This window comes from Mesoplodon mirus (genome assembly GCF_964341445.2).
Source record: "Mesoplodon mirus genome assembly, chromosome: X".
NCBI classification, from domain to species: domain Eukaryota; kingdom Metazoa; phylum Chordata; class Mammalia; order Artiodactyla; family Ziphiidae; genus Mesoplodon; species Mesoplodon mirus.
The window spans coordinates 128,038,464-128,059,161 of NC_138981.1; the positions used below are offsets into that span (position 1 = coordinate 128,038,464).

The 20,698-nt window shown below is 40.0% G+C and overlaps 1 long non-coding RNA gene across 1 annotated transcript in view; it reads left to right on the forward strand.

Moving 5' to 3' along the window:
• Positions 1 to 1,690: 1,690 nt before the first annotated feature.
• LOC309796777 overlaps positions 1,691 to 20,698 on the forward strand; it is a 132,891-nt gene continuing 113,883 nt past the window's right edge. The window contains exon 1 of the long non-coding RNA XR_014292499.1: positions 1,691 to 1,807. This is a non-coding gene — a long non-coding RNA (uncharacterized lncRNA). The remainder of the gene's footprint in view (positions 1,808 to 20,698) is intronic.

Consider the following 20,698-nt stretch of genomic DNA (forward strand, 5'->3'; position numbering starts at 1 on the left):
CCTTTGGCTTCCAGTTGGGTTTCCCAGTGGGGATCCACATCAGAACATCTGAGGGAAGGAGGAGATCAGGTCAGGATATTTGTTTCCTAGCTCTTTTTCTCTGAGGCCCCTCAACCTTTCATATCCATTTTACCAAAGGTCTCTGTTTTTCTTCTATTGACTTTCTCTACATGACTGTTTCCTTCTGGGTACTGGTGACCACTCCCTTCCCTTATCCATGCAGGGCTAGAGGTGGTAACTCCCCCTGTCACTAACCCCAGGTTATTTCACTTTCCCTTGTGGTCTGCATATGCTCCACCTCCAGTTTTGTAAATAGTCCCTCTTAAAGTAAACCTTCTTCAAATGATCTGGATTTGAGGATGCCATCTGTACCCTGTGGGACTCTGATGGGTACAGCCCTCATCAAGGAAACTGCAGATAAGCCTGTCCAGAAATGTGTCATGCCTTAGGAACCCATGAATCACCCTGCCAGAAAGGCAGCCTTAAGTTCAGAGAATGGCAGACTTAGATTCCCAGGTCAGTATTAGTCATATACAGAGAGTCCGACTCCATTACCTCTCCTCCCTCCCCCTGCTCAAACCCTGGTTAGAATATAAACCTGAATTACCCAGTAGGGGAAAGAGGAATTGAAAGACAAGGTGTGAAAAGAACATATCCCTTTCACTGACTTCAAGGGGAGGAGAGGAGCTTTAACTTTCTATTAAATATGCAGTTTTAATTATTACATGGGGCTGTATATTTTATTTGTTCTCAGAGGACCTGTATTACATAAAAATTATTTTAAAAATCCATGAGTCCCATAGCATTTTTGTTTCTTTTTTTCCCAGAGATACAGAAAGAAATAGCCAAACTAAATAAATATAAGGGTTCAATGAAAACAAAAATCACAATAATAAATGTGCTTTATGATTACACTGTACTTGTTCAAGGTGATGGCTACATAAGTTACATAAAACTGTATCCACTTCTCAAATGAGAGAACAATTTCAAATCCTCTTTGGGCAGTAATACCGTGCTTTTCTTGTACAAAGAATTAATACTGCTGAACCACTTCACTGCTTACTAGATGAAGACAGTTGTTAGACTGTCAAACAGTTATTACTTCTAAGCCTGGGCTAATACACTATGAGGAGCATAAACAGTGTTTTCTTACCATGGTAATTCACGCCCACTGTAGGAGCCGACTGAGCTACAAAGATAGTTGCCCTAATTCTGTGCCTTGGTCATAGGTAGTTTGGTTGAGTATAACCCTACCTGTGCCTCCCCCAAATTGCAGCACCGGGGTGTGGGATATAGAACATACTAGAGAAGAGCCAAAGTGAAGACCAAGAAGATGATACTTCATACTACGTTGCAGGGATATGGTAAGAATTATATAAGAGAAGATATTGTGAAATTGGTGGCTTGGAGAGTTCAGTTTAGGAAAATGTAAGGTGTAGGTCTGGTTAGATCATCTAGAAAGTGGTTTTATGAATATACAGAAGCACTACTACTTATATGAAATGTTTACCTAATGTGGCAAAGAGGGTCACAACTTCTAAAAGGAGCTATTGACGGATGAACAGCAGGAGATTGCAGATTAATCAATGACATTCCTTCATCCACAATAAATGTACTGATAGACTTTTTCTCGTGCCAGATGCATTAGGATAACTATTAATTTGTTTATCACTTATATCTTTTAGTCTGACATATTCCACGGAGTCCTTATGGCAGCTGGCTTCACAGTTTTCCATATGGCAGAGTCTTTGTGAACTGCAGATCTCTTTTGGGACTAAGAATAAGCAGACACTTCATTATAACACAGGTACGCACTGCTGAGATCTTTGCTTAGTGAATATAATTAATATAATTAGTTAGTCAGAGGTAGCTGAAGTGAAGCAAAATAATGCTGTGCACATACATGGGTGCTTTAGAGGGTTTTAACCTTATTTTTCTTCCCTGACATTTGAATGTATTTACTTCCCGGATCTTTTATGGTTTTGAATTCTTTTATTTTGCCTGTATTCCAAGATCTGTCAACTATTGATTGACCTTCTGTTTCTGTTGCTTCTGCTCACCCCTAGTTGATTTCAGGTAGAATATGAGTTTGAGTTAATTGATAATTGTCCATTTTGTAAGCATGAAACTCCTGCATATAGCATGACCTTCAGACAACTAGAACAGTTCTCAAGGTAATTATTCATGCATGCTGGTAATCGATCAGTCAATCAACAAATACACTCATGCAAAATTGACCCGGCTACTGTGACTATGTGGGGACTACTGACCATGGGGGAGAAACTCTCACCATCTTTCTGTCCCACATGCCAATACATCAGAAGGACCCCCGCTGGTAAACGTTACTGTACAACTGACTGCCCGTGAGCCCTGGGCTATACTGTGTGGAATGGAATAGGCTGGCTTCTGGACACACAAGTGCAAATAGTGGGATTAACTGTCTTTTGTTTGGGAAGACCTAATGGGTCCACCCCTAATGGCACTCAACATAACATGAGGTGACAGATCTGTACTGTGACCGCTGATTCCTGGCTAGGCCACCAGAATGTTTCCTTAAAGCTGGGCCTTCACCTCCCCATAGGGGTGGCTCTGGGTTGGTGAAAACCAGGGGTGTCCTTACCTTCCTTATAACTGGACAGGGCACTGCTGCTGTTGACTCCCTTTCCATTGACCTGGCAAGCGCTTGGCTCCGCATCCTGACAAATGACTGTTTTTAGCATACTAGGTATCTTACCCTTGATACTCTTTAGCTGCTTGTGTCTGTATTGTATTTGTGGTATCTGGTTGCAGTGCCCCCTACATACCTGACCCCAGGGATATCTAGGAAGAGGGGCGGACCAAGACTGTAAGGGTCGTGCAGGGTATGTAGGGGTGCAGTGTATGGTCAGGCCACTCCAGATGGCTGCTCTCTTGCTCTCTGTACATCCCCTGCCCAACCAGTGTCTGCTTTACGCATATCTTACGCACTCACCTTCCTACATATTTGCCCCAGGCCCCATCTAGTGATTGTTCTTATCAAAGGGGTGGTGAGCGGTGTGCCTCTATTGGTCAAAAAGAAATACACTTGTGCAAATTCATATGTTCTTTTAATTTTAAAAATTGGTATTATCATTAATAATACTTTGATTTACTCGTTCCGATGGTATTTATTGTGTAGCTTAATTATTAGCAACTATTATACCCACAATACCTAAGGAAAGAGGCTACAAAGCTGACACTTATCTTTATTAAATATCAAGTATACACACATATGAAGTTTATAAACCTATGTATCAAATATGTATAAACACACATATATATCTTTTTCATCAAGTATATTTTAATCAGTTTCATTGAGGTATAATTTCCATAAAATGAATCCACCAGTTTTAACTGTACTATTCAGTGAGTTTTGACAAATGTATGTAGTCTTTTGACCACAACCATAACAAAGATATATTATATTTGCATTATCTCCTGAAGTTGCCTCTGGACTTTTTGCAGCCATTCTCCTCTTCCCAATTCCAGGCCCTGGTAACTATAGATCTGCCTTCTGCAACTGTAGTTTTGTCTTTTCTACTATTTTATATAAATGAAATCATACAGTGGTTAGAGATTTGTGTTTGGCTTCTTTCCCTTATGTTGCTTTGAGATTCATCGATATGGCTACGTATATCAGTAGTTCATTCCTTTCCATTTCTGAATTGTATTCCATTGTATAGAACACAAAACTGTTTTATCTATTCATCAGTTGGTGAACATTTGGCATTTTCCCAGTCTGTGGCTTGCATGTTCGTTTTTTGACAGTTTGTCTTGAATGAAAAGTTTTTATTTTGGATAAAGCCCAATGTGTCATTTTAAAATGATTTTTACTTTGTATATCATTTCTAAGGAATGTTTTCCCTATCCAAGGTCACAAAAATTTTTATTCTACATTTTCCCTAGAAGTTTTATAGTTCAAATTCTTATATTTACATCAGTGATATAATTCAATTTATTTTTTCTATATGGCTTGAGGTATATATACATTAATATTATATATGCATATATGTATATACACATATCTGTATCTATCTCTATATACACCTATATGTATAAATATTTGCATGTAGATATCCAGTTTTTTTGGCTACTTAAAAAATCCTTTTCCAATTATCTTAGCACCTTTATTGAAAATAAATTGACCATATATGTGTGGTTCTATGTCTAAAACCTCTCTTCTGTTCCTTTGATTGGTACATCTATTTTTATGCCAATACTACTCTATTTGGATTACTGTAGTCTTTAAAGTAGGTTGTTGAATCGGACAATATGAGTCCTCAAAAATTCTTCTTTATTTCGCAGATCATTATGGTTATTCTAGATCTTTTGCATTTCAATAATAATTTTATAATCGGCTTGTCAAATTCTACAAAAAAGCTGACTGGGATTCTGTTTGGTCTGTTTGCATGTATTGATCAATTTGGAGACAAGCTGACACTGGAGACAAAATCTGAATGATTCAATGGAAACAGTGAATCCCTGGTAGTTGCAAAAGAATGTAAAACTAAGGTAGACTTTGGGATGTACAGAGTTGTATGTGGAGTAACATCAGGATAATAAGGGATTCCCTGGGATAAATACACCTTTAAAAAAACCCTAAACAGTGATGTAGGGCATGGCTAGTTCATTTCTGATGGTTGTTTTTTCTGAGGTGAATATTCAGTGCTGATAGTAGTTTCCTTCTCTTAGGCAATAAGGAATGGTAAAACAGGTGGATCCATTTCATAGTGATATTGCAAATGTGGATTAGAGTGTAAGCCATATCTATAGTGCACATAGTTCTATGGGCCTCATTTAAATTCTGCTTGTCTTCAAAGGTAAAAAGCTTAACACTGCAGCAAGAGCTAAGGAAATGATATTCTGAACCTTGGTTTGCAATCACTGTGGAATAGGTAGTGGCTGACGAAAAGCATTGGATTTCTTAGTCTGGTGCTTTATCTTGGCATGAATCATATGATACTACACATTTCCTAGGGTTTGCACCTACCCGAATTCAGAGTCATAGACTGCACTTTCTTAAACAGATGTACACAGAGGGGAAGGAAATCATGTCATAACTGTAGAACCCAGCTAAAGCTCTGTCCAACTGAGGTATAGAAATGGAAATGAATGGATAATGTATATCTATTACACACATTCTTCTAAGTAAAAGAAAGACCAAGCCAATGGCCACGTTCTCATCATTGGTTGTATCCTGATGAGCCATGCTTGAGCCAATTAAGAGTGGGGCTCAGACTGCTTTGGGGTAGATATTTTTGTTTTCATAACAGAACTCTGGTTTTATGAAGGACACAGGTTGTGAAACATAGCATACAGTTAAAACAAGTGAGCTTCCACCAGCACGTTTGGTACTTCTTAAGCTTTTGAGCCCTGTAGAGGTGTTCTAGAGGGAATGATTCTTCAACAGGGAATCTAAATCTTTCCAGGTAGAGCTTCCAGGTTTTGAACTTGCCCTCGGAGATCCAGAGCACCTTTTCTCAAAGAATATAACCCTGATCACCATGTACAAACTTGTAGAAAGGGTCCCTGTAAGAAGGGACTAAGTTGGCTCTATGATAGGCTGAATCACACTAGCCTGTGCCACAGAAATTTGCCAATAGGATACTGGCAGACCAGGAGGAAAGTTGAGGCATATTGTTGCTTTTGACTCTCAAAGACATGGTAAGGCATAAATTCTCACTGAAAGGGCCTGACTTACCCATATCCAGGAAGTCAAAAGCTGCAAATTAAGTCTGTGCTGAGAACAAAACTTCTAGCATTACTATGATTTATAACCAACAGAAGGTATGCAATTCATTGGTATAATCACATTTAAATTAGGGTTTGATTTCAATCAATCATACTGGACTATAAGGAGAAATTGCTCCTTGGTATGAGCTGGTCATCATTAGGGATAGATAAATGATTAGAGGGCCACATGCTGTACCTCCAGGATGTGATTTGGGCTTAATTGGCATTCTCTGTAGGGCAGCTGGGGACTGAACAGTCATCTAACCTGAACTCTTCTTTCATCATTAGAATTTTTAAGAAAGAAATATTTGGAGATATTCTGCCAGCTAATGTGAAGTTTCCAGGCTGTTTCTGGCCATTGCCATTCTAAACAGCTACCAGTGGTGCCCTTTTGTGCAATGAATCCATCTTGTTCAAAACCCCAAAGTGCAAAAAAGTAACTCTGTCAGGTTGTAGACATTTAAAAAATGTTTCCTAAGCCTCGTCTTCATCTGTTCAGGCTGCTGTTACAAAATACCACAGACTTGGTAGCTTATAAACAACAGAAATTTCCTTTTCACAGTTCTATAGGCTGGAAATTCCAAGATCAAGGCACCAGCATGGTCAGGTTTTGGTGAGAACCTTCTTCCTAGTTCATAGCTGGTGTCTTCTGGCCGTGTCTGTATATGGTAGAAGTGGGCTAGGGAATTCTGTGGGTTCTCCTTTATAAGAGCACTAATCCCATTCATGAAGGCTCCATCCTTATGACCTAAGTACCTCCCAAATGCCCTACCCCCAATACCATTACATTGGGCATTAGGATTTCAGCACATGAATTAGGGACAGGGCACATTCAAACCATAGGCACCTCAATAATCTGTGAAACCTTACAAATATTTACCTATGAGTTTCAATACTCTCAAAATACTGTACTTTACCAACAGTTTAGCCTTATTTAAGCAAAGTCCATGTTTTAATGATTAAAAATAATATATTCCTGGGCTTCCCTGGTGGCACAGTGGTTGAGAGTCCGCCTGCCGATGCAGGGGACACGGGTTCGTGCCCCGGTCCGGGAAGACCCCACATGCCGCGGAGCGGCTGGGCCCGTGAGCCATGGCCACTGAGCCTGCGCATCTGGAGCCTGTGCTCCGCAACGGGAGAGGCCACAGCAGTGAGAGGCCTGCGTACTGCAAAAAAACAAAAATGATAATAATAAATTCCTAAAAGCTCCCTTAGGCTAAGAAATACTATTTGGAAAAAATATTCAAAAATCCTTCTGCTGGGAAGACCTTAACAGAAAGCAATTCTCTTTTTTCAATTTTTTAAATTTTGTATTCATTATTCTTTCTTTTACAATAAAAGTGATAATTTAAAATATTGAGAATTTACCACATTCCAAGATTTATGATGCTTTTTAATGTTGCATCATGACTTTGTAAGAAATATATTATTATTGTCGTTAATTCTATTATTTCTATTTTTATAGATAAAGAAACTCAGTTTCAAAGAGATTAATAAACTTAGCCCATGTCACAGAGCTAGTAAGCAGCAGAAGCATTTAAACATTATGTTATACAAGGATAGCTATTATCTTTATGGTACGTGACTATTTGGCTCTTGGTGTTGCAGATTTCTTGCATTGCACACCTTTTATCCATAAGGCCTTACACTGAGCAATAGAGGACACACAGATATGTAGCAAATGCAGGCTCTGTCTTCCAGAGGCTCAGAGTCTGGTGAGAGAGAAAGGATGCGGTCAAAAACAGCTACAATAAAAGGATTTAAGTTAGAAGAGGCAAAGAACTATAAGAAGGAAAAATAACCCACCATGGGAGAGTAGTTGTTTATCATGAAAGGCTTTGTGTAAGACAAGGATTTGAACTTTATGTCGAGTAAGGATAAGGGTTTAGATGTGCAGTGGTTGGGGTATGTGGAAGGCATCCAAAAAAAAAAGCTAAGCAATAGGATTTAGTGCCCTCTCACTCTAGTGTATAGGAATCATTAGTTTCTGGTTTAGATATTCTCCTTTTGCTTCTCCAGATCCATTCTTAGCCCTTCTGTACTGTCGCTCTGCCTCAGAAGTCTGACCTATATTGACAGTATCAGTGGGGTCCCATATCTTCTGGATTCCTGTTGAATGAGGCCATTGGACAGCCCCAATGGGATATCAGAAGAAAGGAGGAGAGTAAGCTAGGAATATTAATTCCCCTAGGCAACACCCTTCCCTATAGGGAGTCACCTTGAATAAGTGTATCCCAAACTAGAGGTCACTATGCCTCCTAAGGCAATTATGTAAGACTTTCTGTTTTCAAGTTCTGGTAGCTGCTCCCTCCCCTTACTACTGAATCCTCTCTCAAGGTTCCCCTATATGCACAAATTAATAAAGTGTCCCTTTGGAGTGAGTTTAACTATCCTATTTTGAGTATATTGTCTCTTCTCTATTGGGACCCTATCTACTACACCTTCCTACTACTCTTTACCCCTCCACTTTCCTAAGACATAGGCTGTACCCTTGCTATTAAAGAAATTGTAATATTCTATTTTTCTTCTTATATTTATTTCTGAGCTATCTTTGACGTTTTTCTTTAAGGTAGATGCCAAACCATTGCAGCCAATGTATTGCCAATGACTTTTTGGACCATGGGGATGCCATGAAAAATGTCCAGCATGAGAAGCTACTGCCAAATATTAGCTCCCTCAATAAACATGTTGCCATTTCTTAAAAGCACTGCCAATTTCATGAGTGTCTGTGGATAGTCAGGATTCTGCATCCCTCGCCATAGTTGGGAAGTACAAAGGAAGGCTGACTATCTATTCCTTCCTTTCTCTTGCATTACACTTGATCCAGAAGATGCTTATGGATGCCCATAAGCAGCATATGCTTGCTTGCTCCTGAACCAGGAGCGAATAGGAGATTCGCATCACCTACAAGTCACATGTGAATAGCTGAAGTATATCTCCTAGGACAGTCTCTATGATGCTTTCTCCTATCCACCTCCACCATATGGAGGCATAGCCAGGAAGGAGATGGGGTATAGAAACAGGCTCTGCCCCTGCTCCTTGACCCTTGATACTTTCCCACAGTGGGGTCACTAAATAGGCTAGCAGATATGGCACAAACTCAATTCCTCAATACCTTTGGGCATCTATGGAAGTCATATGGCAGTCCTCATGGTATAGAAATAATAGTACCAACTGAAGAGAGATGTGCACTCTCTGTAATTTGTAAATAGCACCTCTTTGACAAAAGGACCAGGATGAGAAACACTTGTCCCTCTTCAAACTCCATAAACCTTACATCTACTTAGCCATATGCATTCCTGTGTTCACATAACTGAAGAAAGTAGGTCTTTTAGTTATACACAGAGATATGCAATGAAAGCAGGGGGTGTGCTAGACTTTATAAGGGCCCCTTCACTACTAGTTCTGCTGTTTCCTTGGTTCCATATCCTGCATCCCTCCCTGCTACCTCATTCTTCAGCTTCCACTTCAACAGTAGGAGGCCTCTAATTATGAGCTTTTCACCTCGTCCTCCTTTTTAATCATTCATTTCCCCTCATTATATTCATTCACATGAGAGCTCTCCCACCTGATAATTCATTGTCTCTATAGAAAGTTTCTGCTTTGAGAATTGATGAAGCTACCTTGGATTCAGAGTTTTAATAGAGCAGGTTTGAGTTAGTGCATTGAAAATGGTCTTTTTTTTGGCCACACCACGCAGCTTACAGGATCTTAGTTCCCTGACCAGGAATCAAGCCCGGGCCCCTGGCAATGGGAGCGTGGAGTCCTAACCACTGGACCACCAGGGAATTCGTTGCAAGTGGTCTTCAGCATGTCAGTTAATCTCTCTGAACCTTACCTCAGTTTCCTCAGAGCTAATACAGAGGTTAATCACACCTTTCTCTACAGTTATTAAGATAAATCTGGAAAGAATCATATAAGCATAAGCAATTACTATTTTTCTACTTTTACTACTACTCGTCCTGTCCAAGAATGTATCACATTTTAGGGTAATTAACTTGTTATTTCTCTGTCTCTTCAAGTAACTCTAGCTGCCATGAGGACAGAAGCTGTGTTAACTTTAGTTCATCACTGTCTACCCCCCATCTAACATGGAGCTGATCCAGATCAAATGTTCCCTAAATATTGCAATTTAAGTATAATTGTCAAGGACAGCAACTGCATTTTCACAGCAAACAGGACAATCCTCTAATTCGTATTTGTAGAACTTGATACCAACCAGTGCTTGAGAAAATACAGCTGCAGTTCATCCTTACTCAAGCACCTCCCTTTTCCTTTAGCGACATTTCATAAACATCCTGGTAACTGAGCCTGAGATAGGCAGGAAAATGTGTGAATTTGTGATAAATCCGGGCTTGCAGAAGGATGGTAATAATAGGCTTCATTCCTTTAACTGCCCATCTTCAGTATCAGTGGATAGAAACGCATCAGAGAAGAAATATGTACTCTATTGCTGCTACAACTAAGCTATTATGTTTAGAAAATTCAATCTGGCAGTCCAAAACAGCATCTGATTTTTGTATGGTATCCTAAGATATACTTATCTAGAAATTAGCTATTGTACTGCTTCCTGTGGCTTCCCAGGTAAGAGTGCAGTAGAGGACAAATAGAGGACATTGGCACCAGAATTCCTCCATTACACCAGCTATTAAAACAAATGGAGACAGAATTCCAGTGCACAGTGCTCGCTGAGATGATTTTTACCAGTGAAGAAATCCCAGATAAAACACAGTGAATGTCAAACTTGTGAATGCCGTGCTGCAAAAATTTCTGTCATGTAAGAAAGAAAACAGATGCTTTACATTTGGGGCAATACCCTATACTAATATATATATATAATTTTTTTCATCTCTCTGCTTCCATATACCACTCCGCTTGATTTTTTTTAACATCTTTATTGGAGTATAATTGCTTTACAATGGTGTGTTAGTTTCCGCTGTATAACAAAGTGAATCAGCTATATGTGTACATATATCCCCATATCTCCTCCCTCTTGCATCTCCCTCCCACCCTCCCTATACCACCCCTCTAGGTGGTCACAAATCACCGAGCTGATCTCCCTGTGCTATGCGGCTGCTTCCCACTAGCTATCTATTTTACATTTGGTAGTGTATATGTGTCCATGCTAGTCTCACTTGGTATTTTTTTCTTGTTCAGTTGCTTGGCTGCTTTTATCAATCGAGCATCTTGTTGATGAAGAAATTTCAATAAAAGCACCCACAATGGGAGCTGATAGAGTCTAGGACATGTAATAGTAGGCATGTAATAGATCTTTATTCATTTGAGGAGCAATGATGCACAGGGCTCTCTCCAGAGGAAGGTGCTTTAGAAGCTTGACTTGTTAGCACCCAAAATGGTTGCTCTCTCACCAGGAGACCCACACTAACTAAGGTCACAGACAGTGAGGTGTAAACCAGAATGCCAGTTAATTCCTTTGTCATGTTATATGACATGGTCAAGGGACCAAAGCTCTCCTGTCCTTCAGTTAACATATATTTTAGGTACACCTACGGGGGAAGTCAAATAAAATTCAGAAGTATGCATGGTTAGCATGGAATCAGAAGAAGGGGTGTAGCTAAATAGCTACTTCGGGGATGTGCTTCTCACTGCAGTAACACTGCTGACCTTCTTGGACCAGTGCAGCCTCTTCCCCTGGACTATGCTTGAATGGACAAAGATAATTTTTCCTTGACAATTGTATTAGATATCTATCGCTGTACAACAAGCTATACAAACTTAGTAGCTTAAGACAACACACGATTATTATTTCACAGTTTCTATGAGTCAGGAGTCTGGGCATAGCTTAACTAGGTTCTCAAATCAGGGTCTTACAAGGATGAAGACCACGTGTTGGCTGCTCTGGCTTCCTTTCTGGAACTTAGGATCCTCTTCTAAAGTCACATGATGGTAGCAAAATCAGTTCCTTGAGGTTGTCAGAGTAAGTTCCCCTTTTCTCAGTGGTTGCCGGCAGAGGTTTGTTCTCAGCTACTAGAAGACTCCCACAATTCCTTACTAGATAGCCCTCTCACAATATGGCTGTTTGCTTTTTCAAGGCCAGCAGAAGAATCTCTCATCCAATCTAAGACGGAGTCTCATATAAAGTAACAAACACAGGAATGACTATTCCATCACCTTTGACATGTCAATTAATCAAGCTATGCACTATCCTATCATATTCACAGGCCCCATTCGCACTCAAGAGAGGAGATTATACAGTGTATGTCCATCAAGGGACTAGAATAATGGGGACCAACTTATTATTCTTCCAAACATAGTAACTCTCCTTTCTCTGGGCAGTATAGCTTAGTTGAATTGTTCTTTCTTCACTGCAGAATAGACTCATCTTAAAGACTTTTCCAAGTACAGATTTTCAGACTCAGTCCTTAGAATTCAGATCTAGTATATAAAGCAGAACAGAGGCATTTCTATTTTCAAGCCCCATAGGTGATTCTGTTGAGCAGACAGGTGGCAAACCACTTGAGCTTCTGTTCAAGTCCTGAAATCTGACCCACATATATCTGAATCCTGATTTTGACTCCATAATTCACTAGCTTCATGACCTGGAAAATTTCACTTGATGACCCTAAGCCTTGGTTGCCTTATCTGTGAAATGAGGATGATAAAAAGGATACTTTAGTCATTGCTTCTCACACAGATTGACTAAACATATGCATGGAACATGGTTAGCATATGCCTGGCACATTGTAGGTGTATAAATAACGTAGCTGTTATTATCTGATTCTATGGCTGACACACCTTCCTTCTGACAGTGAAAAGCTTGGAAGCCTTGTATTAGATATCTATTCTGTTTCTTTAGGTAACTCTGTAGACTGTTGATCTTTGATATTGCAGGTTGTTTTAGAGTTATACAACTTAACTCACAGAAGGTAATCTCATATGTAAGTCCTAGATATAGAGGCAGAGAGTAGGGAATTCATGTTTGTCTTTAAGCCACATGTGCAGTGAGATCTTCCATTGCAATGGCATTGCCAACATCTGCTAGCCCAGAAGCATCAGAGTCAGGCAAGGCTGAACATCTCTAGCTGTTTTCACCTGTATGTTTTTAACATATGGACTTGAATTCTTATTTTTATCACAGTCTAGTTATCAGGGTATTGATTATTTGTGTGGACAGTGGAAGAAATTTTCTCCCAACATACTAATTGATTTTTTTTCTTTTGTCACTGTCTCCAGGTCAGGTCAAAAGAAAAACTGGCCTGATTTATTAGCAACATAAAATCTTGCTGTACTGAAATTGTCCAAAGTGGTACTGCTCTCAGATCAATATTCCGCTCAAATGTAAGGCAAATGCTCTTCATCCTGTGAAAGTCAATTTTCAAATACTTAACAAAGTATAAATTCCTTTCAAAGGCATTGCATAACAGTGTCATTCCATTGTGTGGGTACTCAGTAAATACTTACTGACTGACAGAGCTTTTGACTCTGTGATGAAGCCCATACTAAAAAAAAATTAAAATCTGTTTCAATATTTCAGAGTTCCTTCTTGGCTAGACCTCATGTAGGAATCGCTCTACAGATGCTGTAAGTGTGAGAGGTAAATCAGCAGAATGGAAAGTACCATACTAGATGCCAATTATCTGAGACCTAGGTTCTAGTTTCAGCTTGGCTACCTCCTAGCTGCATCCAATAAGGGAAAATTTCTGACTTCTCAGAACTTTGGTTTCTATAATATGCTTCCTACCTGACTGGTTCAGAATATGGTGAAATTTAAATGATAGCAAATTTGAAAAGTTCTCTGTGGATTGTAAGATACTATATCTCAGTATCTGCACTAAGGTACTACTGATGAAGATGATGGAAGAGGACCACAGCAATCATGATGATTTTAGTGTGCTTTCAATAAATATTATAAATGCCCTATGGCTGGTTTTCCCTGGCAAGATAAAAGGATGGCAGAGGCAGCTGAGATCATTTCAATCATGCACACCACACATAAATATATGCTGTTGTTCAACCGTGCTTGAATCTAAAAGTGGGAATTTGTGATCCTATGGGAAGGGCTGGTAGGGGGTACATGTGGGGCCGGTAGGACCCTTGATGCACCTCTGCAGTGGCAGAGAGAATGCTATGGGCTTCATCAAATTTGCTTTTCTTCCTTACAACACAGGAAGGCAATGCTATCCAGAATGCCCTGCCCCTCCTCCCTTGCTCTAAAAGGGACCATGTGACTGAACTCTGAGTAATAAGTTATATGTGGAAGTGATGTGCACCACTTCAGTTTCTGGCTTCTAAAACCCTCTGTGCAATCTTCCATGCTCTCATTCTTCACCATCTCTATCTCCTTGTGACTAGAAGTAGACGACTCTGACATGGCAGAGCTACAAGAGAAGAGCTGCCCACAAGGAACAACCTAGGATTTGTGTTGAGAAAAAGATAACTATTTGTTATATTGAGACACTTAAGTTTTTAGATTATTTGTTATATGAACTACCATTTATTACTCTGATTAACATAAATCCTCAAACTTCAGAGTCTGTGCTATATTGTTGTTGCCCTATCTTTGACAACAATTCAGACTGATGCATTGTTAATAATATTTTCCCCATAGAAACTCCAAGGTTAATTAAGCTTCTGTAAAATATGGTTCATATTGTCTCTTCGTGTGTTCAATCAGGTCACATCCTCAGAAAACAGAAAATCATAGGACTCCAGGCATGAACATTTATAGTCACCTAGTCATTTATTCCACCTCCAGACACACACATCTTGATTAGGGGCTGAAGTTGCCACTGTAAGACCAAGGTCAGGAATAAGACTGCTTAAGAAATGGTATAAGAGAACTTCCATTGAGATACTAAGATTCATAACTGATGTCTACTCAGTTTGCAGAGAGGTCAGTTCCATCTATTGTGTGACCTTGAACAAATCTCTTAAATTCTCTGAGCCTCAGTTACTCATTTTTAAAATGAGTACACTATTCCATTCACATGTGGTTATGAGGGATAAATGAGGTAATGTATATGGAGATAGAAAATTACAAATTTCCATATAAATGCAAAATATTTTAATTATTTACCAGTAGTTGCCCTTATGTAATACAATGTAAATTTGTTTATTTAGATCCATGGTCAAGAGTAGTTTTAATCCTGTACTTGATGTAGACACCAACTCATATAATGAATCACCCCATTTTGTTCATGGAAATTTGCACAAATCAACCTACAGTAAAATATCCCAAAGCAAGCAAATAAATTTACCACAAAGTAAGGAAATTGTAGAATATAGTAGCTATAAACACAGAATATGAATTCAGAATGCTTCGGTTTACTCTCCAGTATCACTTGTTATTTGCTGTGTGAAGTCAGACAAGTTATTTTACCTCTGTGTGCCACGGTTTCCTCATATGCAAAGTTCATACAGTGGTCCCCATCTCATACGGTTGTTGTGAGGATTAAGTTGGTTGAAATGAATCAACTGTTGAGAATATCTTTGAGCATGCATTAAATATGTATTACAGAACTGCATAGCATATGTTATATTTGGGTAGGGTTTACTCTTCTCCATCTATCCTCCAAATTCCGGACTAAAAATGACCTTCCATATTGCTAGGTGCAAAACTTGCTGTACCGATTGTAACATGAGTTGTTGTTCCTTACCTCACTGTTTAATTTTCATCAATGTTATAGGAGGCACAATTCAATACAGACCTTCCAAACATGCCATAATTGTTATTGACGTCTAAAATGTATCCTAATAGGGGACCTTCAAGATGGTGAAGGAGTAAGACGTGTAGATCAGCTTCCTCCCCACACCTACATCAAAAATACATCTACAGGGCTTCCCTGGTGGCACAGTGGTTGAGAGTCCTCCTGCTGATGCAGGGGACACGAGTTCGTGCCCTGGTCCAGGAGGATCCCACATGCCGCGGAGTGGCTAGGCCCGTGAGCTGTGAGCCGGCGCGTCTGGAGCCTGTGCTCCACAATGGGAGGGGCCACAACAGTGGAGGCCTGCATACCGCAAAAAAACCAAAACAAACAAAAAAAATCTACATGTGAAACAACTCCTACAGAACACCTACTGAACACTGGCAGAAGACCTCAGACTTCCCAAAAAGCAAAAAAATCCCCACGTACATGGGTAGGGGAAAAGAAAAAAGAAAAACAGAGACAAAAGAATAAGGATGGGACCTGCACCTCTGGGAGGGAGCTGTGAAGGAGGAAAGGTTTCCACAGACTAGGAAGCCCCTTCGCGGGTGGAGACTGCAGGTGGCAGAGGGGGAAAGCTTTGGAGACTCGGAGGAGAGCACAGCAGTGGGTGCAGAGGGCAAAGTGAAGAGATTCCCGCACAGGGGATCGGTGCCAACCAGCACTCACCAGCCTGAGAGGCTTGTCGGCTCACCCGCTGAGGCAGGTGGGGACTGGGAGCTGAAGCTCTGGTTTCAGAGGTCGGATCCCAGGGAGAGGACTGGAGTTGGCTGTGTGAACACAGCCTGAAAGGGGCTAGCATGCCACAGCTAGCTGGGAGGGAGTCCGGGAAAAGTGTGCTCCTGCCTAAGAGGCAAGAGATCGTTGTTTCAGGGTGCACGAGGAGAAGGGATTCCTTTGCAATGTGCCCACAGAAGGCAGAACAGCACCTAAGCGAGCTCCAGAGAAGGGTGCAAGCCGCAACTATCAGCTCAGACCACAGAGATGGTCATGAAATGCTAATGCTGCTGCCGCTGCCACCAAGAACCCTGTGTGCAAGCACAGGTCACTACCCACACCCTCCCTGGGAGTCTGTGCAGCACACCACTGCCAGGGTCCCGAGTTCCTGGGACCACTTCCCTGGGAGAACATGTGATGTGCCTCAAGCTGTTGCAATATCACGCCAGCCTCTGCCACCACAGGTTCTCCCCACATTCCAATTATGATTACCGTACCCCTCCCTCTCCCTGGCCTGAGTGAGCAAGAGAGCCCTAATCAGCCACTGCTTTAACCCCCTCCTGCCTGGGTGGGGAAAAGACACCTGAGGGTGGTCTACATGCAGAGGAGGGGCCAAAACCAAAGCTGAACCCCAGGTGCTGTGCACACGAAGAAGTGAAAGGGAAATTTCTCCGTGCAGCCTCAGGAGCAGCGGATTAAATCGCCACAGTCAACTTTATGAACCCTGCATCAGTGGAATGCCTGAATAGACAACAAATGTTCGCAAAATTGAGGTGGTGGAATTTGGGAGAAACTGTAGACTTGAGGTTACCTGTCTGTGACTGATTTGTTCCTTATTTTTATGTTTATCTTAGTTTAGTTTTTATTGCTTATCACTGGTGCATTTGTTTATTGGTTTGGTTGCTCTCTTCTTTTTTAATTTTTTATTTTATTTTTAAAATTTTTTTAATTTTTATTTTATGATTTTTAATAATTTTTTACATTTATTTTTATTTAATTTTATTTTTTTTTCTCTTCCTTACTTTTTCTTCCTTTTCTTCTGGGCAGTGTGGCTGATAGGGTCTTGGTGCTCCAGCCAGGTGTCAGGCCTGAGCCTCCAACGTGGGACAGCTGAGTCCAGGATGATGGAAAACCGGAGACCTCCTGGCCCTATATTATATCAGTCAGTGAGAGCTCTCCCAGAGATCTCTGTCTCAGCACTAAGACCCAGTTCCACCCAACAGCCAGCAAGCTCCAGTATTGAATGCCCCATGCCAAGCAGCTAACAAAACAGGAACACAACCACACCCATTAGCAGACAGGCTGCCTAAAATCATACTAAGTTAACACACGCCCCAAAACACACCACTGGACACTGCCCTGCCCACCTGAAAGATAAGATCCAGCCCCACCTACCAGAACACGGGCACCAGTCCCCTCCACCAGGAAGACTACACAAGCCACTGAACCAACCTTACCCACTGGGGGAAGACACAAAAAACAATGGGAAATATGAACCTGCAGCCTTCAAAAGGGAGAGCCCAAACACAGTAAGTTAAACAAAATGAGAAAATAGAGAAATATGCAGCAGATGAAAGAGTAAGGTAAAAACCCACCAGACAAAACAAAGGAAGAGGAAATAGGCAGTCTACCTGAAAAAGAATACAGAAAATTGATAGTAAAGATGATCCAAAATCTTGGAAATAGAATGGAGAATATGAAGAAACATTGAACAAGGACCTAAAAGGACTGAAGAGTAACAAGCAGTGATGAACAACACAATAAATGAAATTAAAACTTCTCCAGAAGGAACCAAGAACAGAATAACTGAGGCAGAAGAACGCATAAGTGACCTGGAAGATAAAATAGTGGAAATAATTACCACAGAGTGGAATAAAGAAAAAAAGAATGAAAAGAATTGAGGAGACCTCTGGGACAACATTAACTGCACCAACATTTGAACTACAAGGGCCCCAGAAGAAGAAGAGAAAAAGAAAGGGTCTGAGAAAATATTTGAAGAGACTATAGTTGAAAACTTCCCTAACATGGGAAAGTAAATAGACAATCAAGTCCAGGAAGCACAGAGGGTCCCATACAGGATAAATCCAAGGAGAAACATGCCACGACACATATTAATCAAACTATCAAAAATTAAATACAAAGAAAAAATATGAAAAGCAAGGGAAAAACAACAAATAACATACAAGGGTATCCCCATAAGGTTAACAGCTGATCTTTCAGCAGAAACTCTGCAAGCTAGAAGGGAGTGGCAGGACATATTTAAAGTGATGAAAGGGAAAAACCTACAACCACCATCACTCTACCCAGCAAGGATCTCATTCAGATTCGACGGAGAAATTAAAACCTTTACAGACAAGCAAAAGCTAAGAGAATTCAGCACCACCAAATGAACTTTACAACAAATGCTAATGGAACTTCTCTTGGCAGGAAACACAAGAGAAGGGAAAGACTTACAAAAACAAACCCAAAACAACTAAGAAAATGGTAATAGAAATATATATATATATAGATAGATAGATAGATAGATAGATAGATAGATAGATAGATAGATAATTACCTTAAATGTAAATGGATTAAATGCTCCAACCAAAAGACATGGACTGGCTGAATGGATACAAAAACAAGACCCATATATATGCTGTCTACAAGAGACCCACTTCAGACCTTGGGACACATACAGATTGAAAGTGAGGGGATGGAAAAAGATATCCCATGCAAATGGAAATGAAAAGAAAGCTGGAGTAGCAATTCTCATATCAGATGAAATAGACCTTAAAATAAAGACTATTGCAAGAGACAAAGAAGGACATTATGTAATGATCAAGGGACAATCAAAGAAGAAGACATAACAATTGTAAATATTTGTACACCCAACATAGAAGAACCTCAGTATATACAGCAAATGCTAACAGCCATAAAAGGGGAAATCAACAGTAACACAATAATAGGGGTGTTTAACACCCCACTTTCACCAATGCACAGATCATCCAAAATGAAAGTAAATAAGGAAACACAAGCTTTAAATGACAAATGAAACAAGATGGACTGAATTGATATATATAGGACATTCCATCCGAAAAAAACTGAATACACTTTCTTCTCAAGTGCTTATGGAACATTATCCAGGATAGATCATATTTTGGGTCACAAGCCTCAGTAAATTTAAGAAAATTGGAATCATATCAAGTATCTTTTCCGACAACAACAGTATGAGATTAGATATCAATTACAGGAAAAAACTGTAAAAAATACAAACACAAGGAGGCTAAACAATACACTGCTAAATAACCAAGAGATGAAGAAATCAAAAAACACCTAGGAACAAATGACAATGAAAACACGACGACCCGAAACCTATGGGATGCAGCCAAAGTAGTTCTAAAAGGGAAGTTTATAGCAATACAATACTACCTCAAGAAACAGAAAAATCTCAAATAAATAACCTAACCTTACACATGAAGCAATTAGAGAAAGCGGAACAAAAACCCACCAAAGTTAGCAGAAGGAAAGAAATAAAGATGATATCAGAAATAAATTAAAAAGTAATGAAGAAAACAGTAGCAAAGATCAGTAAAACTAAAAGCTGGTTCTTTGAGAAGATAAACAAATTTAATAAACCATTAGCCAGACTTATCAAGAAAAAACGGGAGAAGACAAATCAACAGAATTAAACATGAAAAAGGAGAGGTAACACCTGACACTGCAGAAGTACAAAGGATTATGAGAGACTACTACAAGCAAGTATATGCCAATAAAATGGACAACCTGGAAGAAATGGAAACATTCTTAGAGAAGCACAACCTTCCAAGACTGAAACAGGAAGAAATAGAAAATATGAAGAGACCAATCACTGAAATTGAAACTGTGAGAAAACCATAATTCAAAAAGAGACATATACCAAAATGTTCATAGCAGCCCTATTTACAATAGCCCGGAGATGGAAACAACCTAAGTGTCCATCATCGGATGAATGGGTAAAGAAGATGTGGCTGGCACATATATACAATGGAATATTACTCAGCCATAAAAAGAAATGAAATTGAGCTATTTGTAATGAGGTGGATGGACCTAGAGTCTGTCATACAGAGTGAAGTAAGTCAGAAAGAGAAAGACAAATACTGTATGCTGACACATACATATGGAATTTAAGAAAAAAAAAGTCATGAAGAACATAGGGGTAAGACAGGAATAAAGACACAGACCTACTAGAGAATGGACTTGAGGATATGGGGAGGGGGAAGGGTAAGCTGTGACAAAGTGAAAGAGCGGCATGGACATATATACACTACCAAACGTAAGGTAGATAGCTAGTGGGAAGCAGCCGCATAGCACAGGAGGATCAGCTCGGTGCTTTGTGACCGCCTGGAGGGGTGGAATAGGGAGGGTGGGAGGGAGATGCAAAAGGGAAGGGATATGGGAACAGATGTATATGTATAACTGATTAAATTTGTTATAAAGCAAAAAAAATAAAAATAAAGAAAAAAAAATCTTCCAACAAACAAAAGCCCAGGACCAGATGGCTTCACAGGTGAATTCTATCAAACATTTAGAGAAGACCTAGCGCC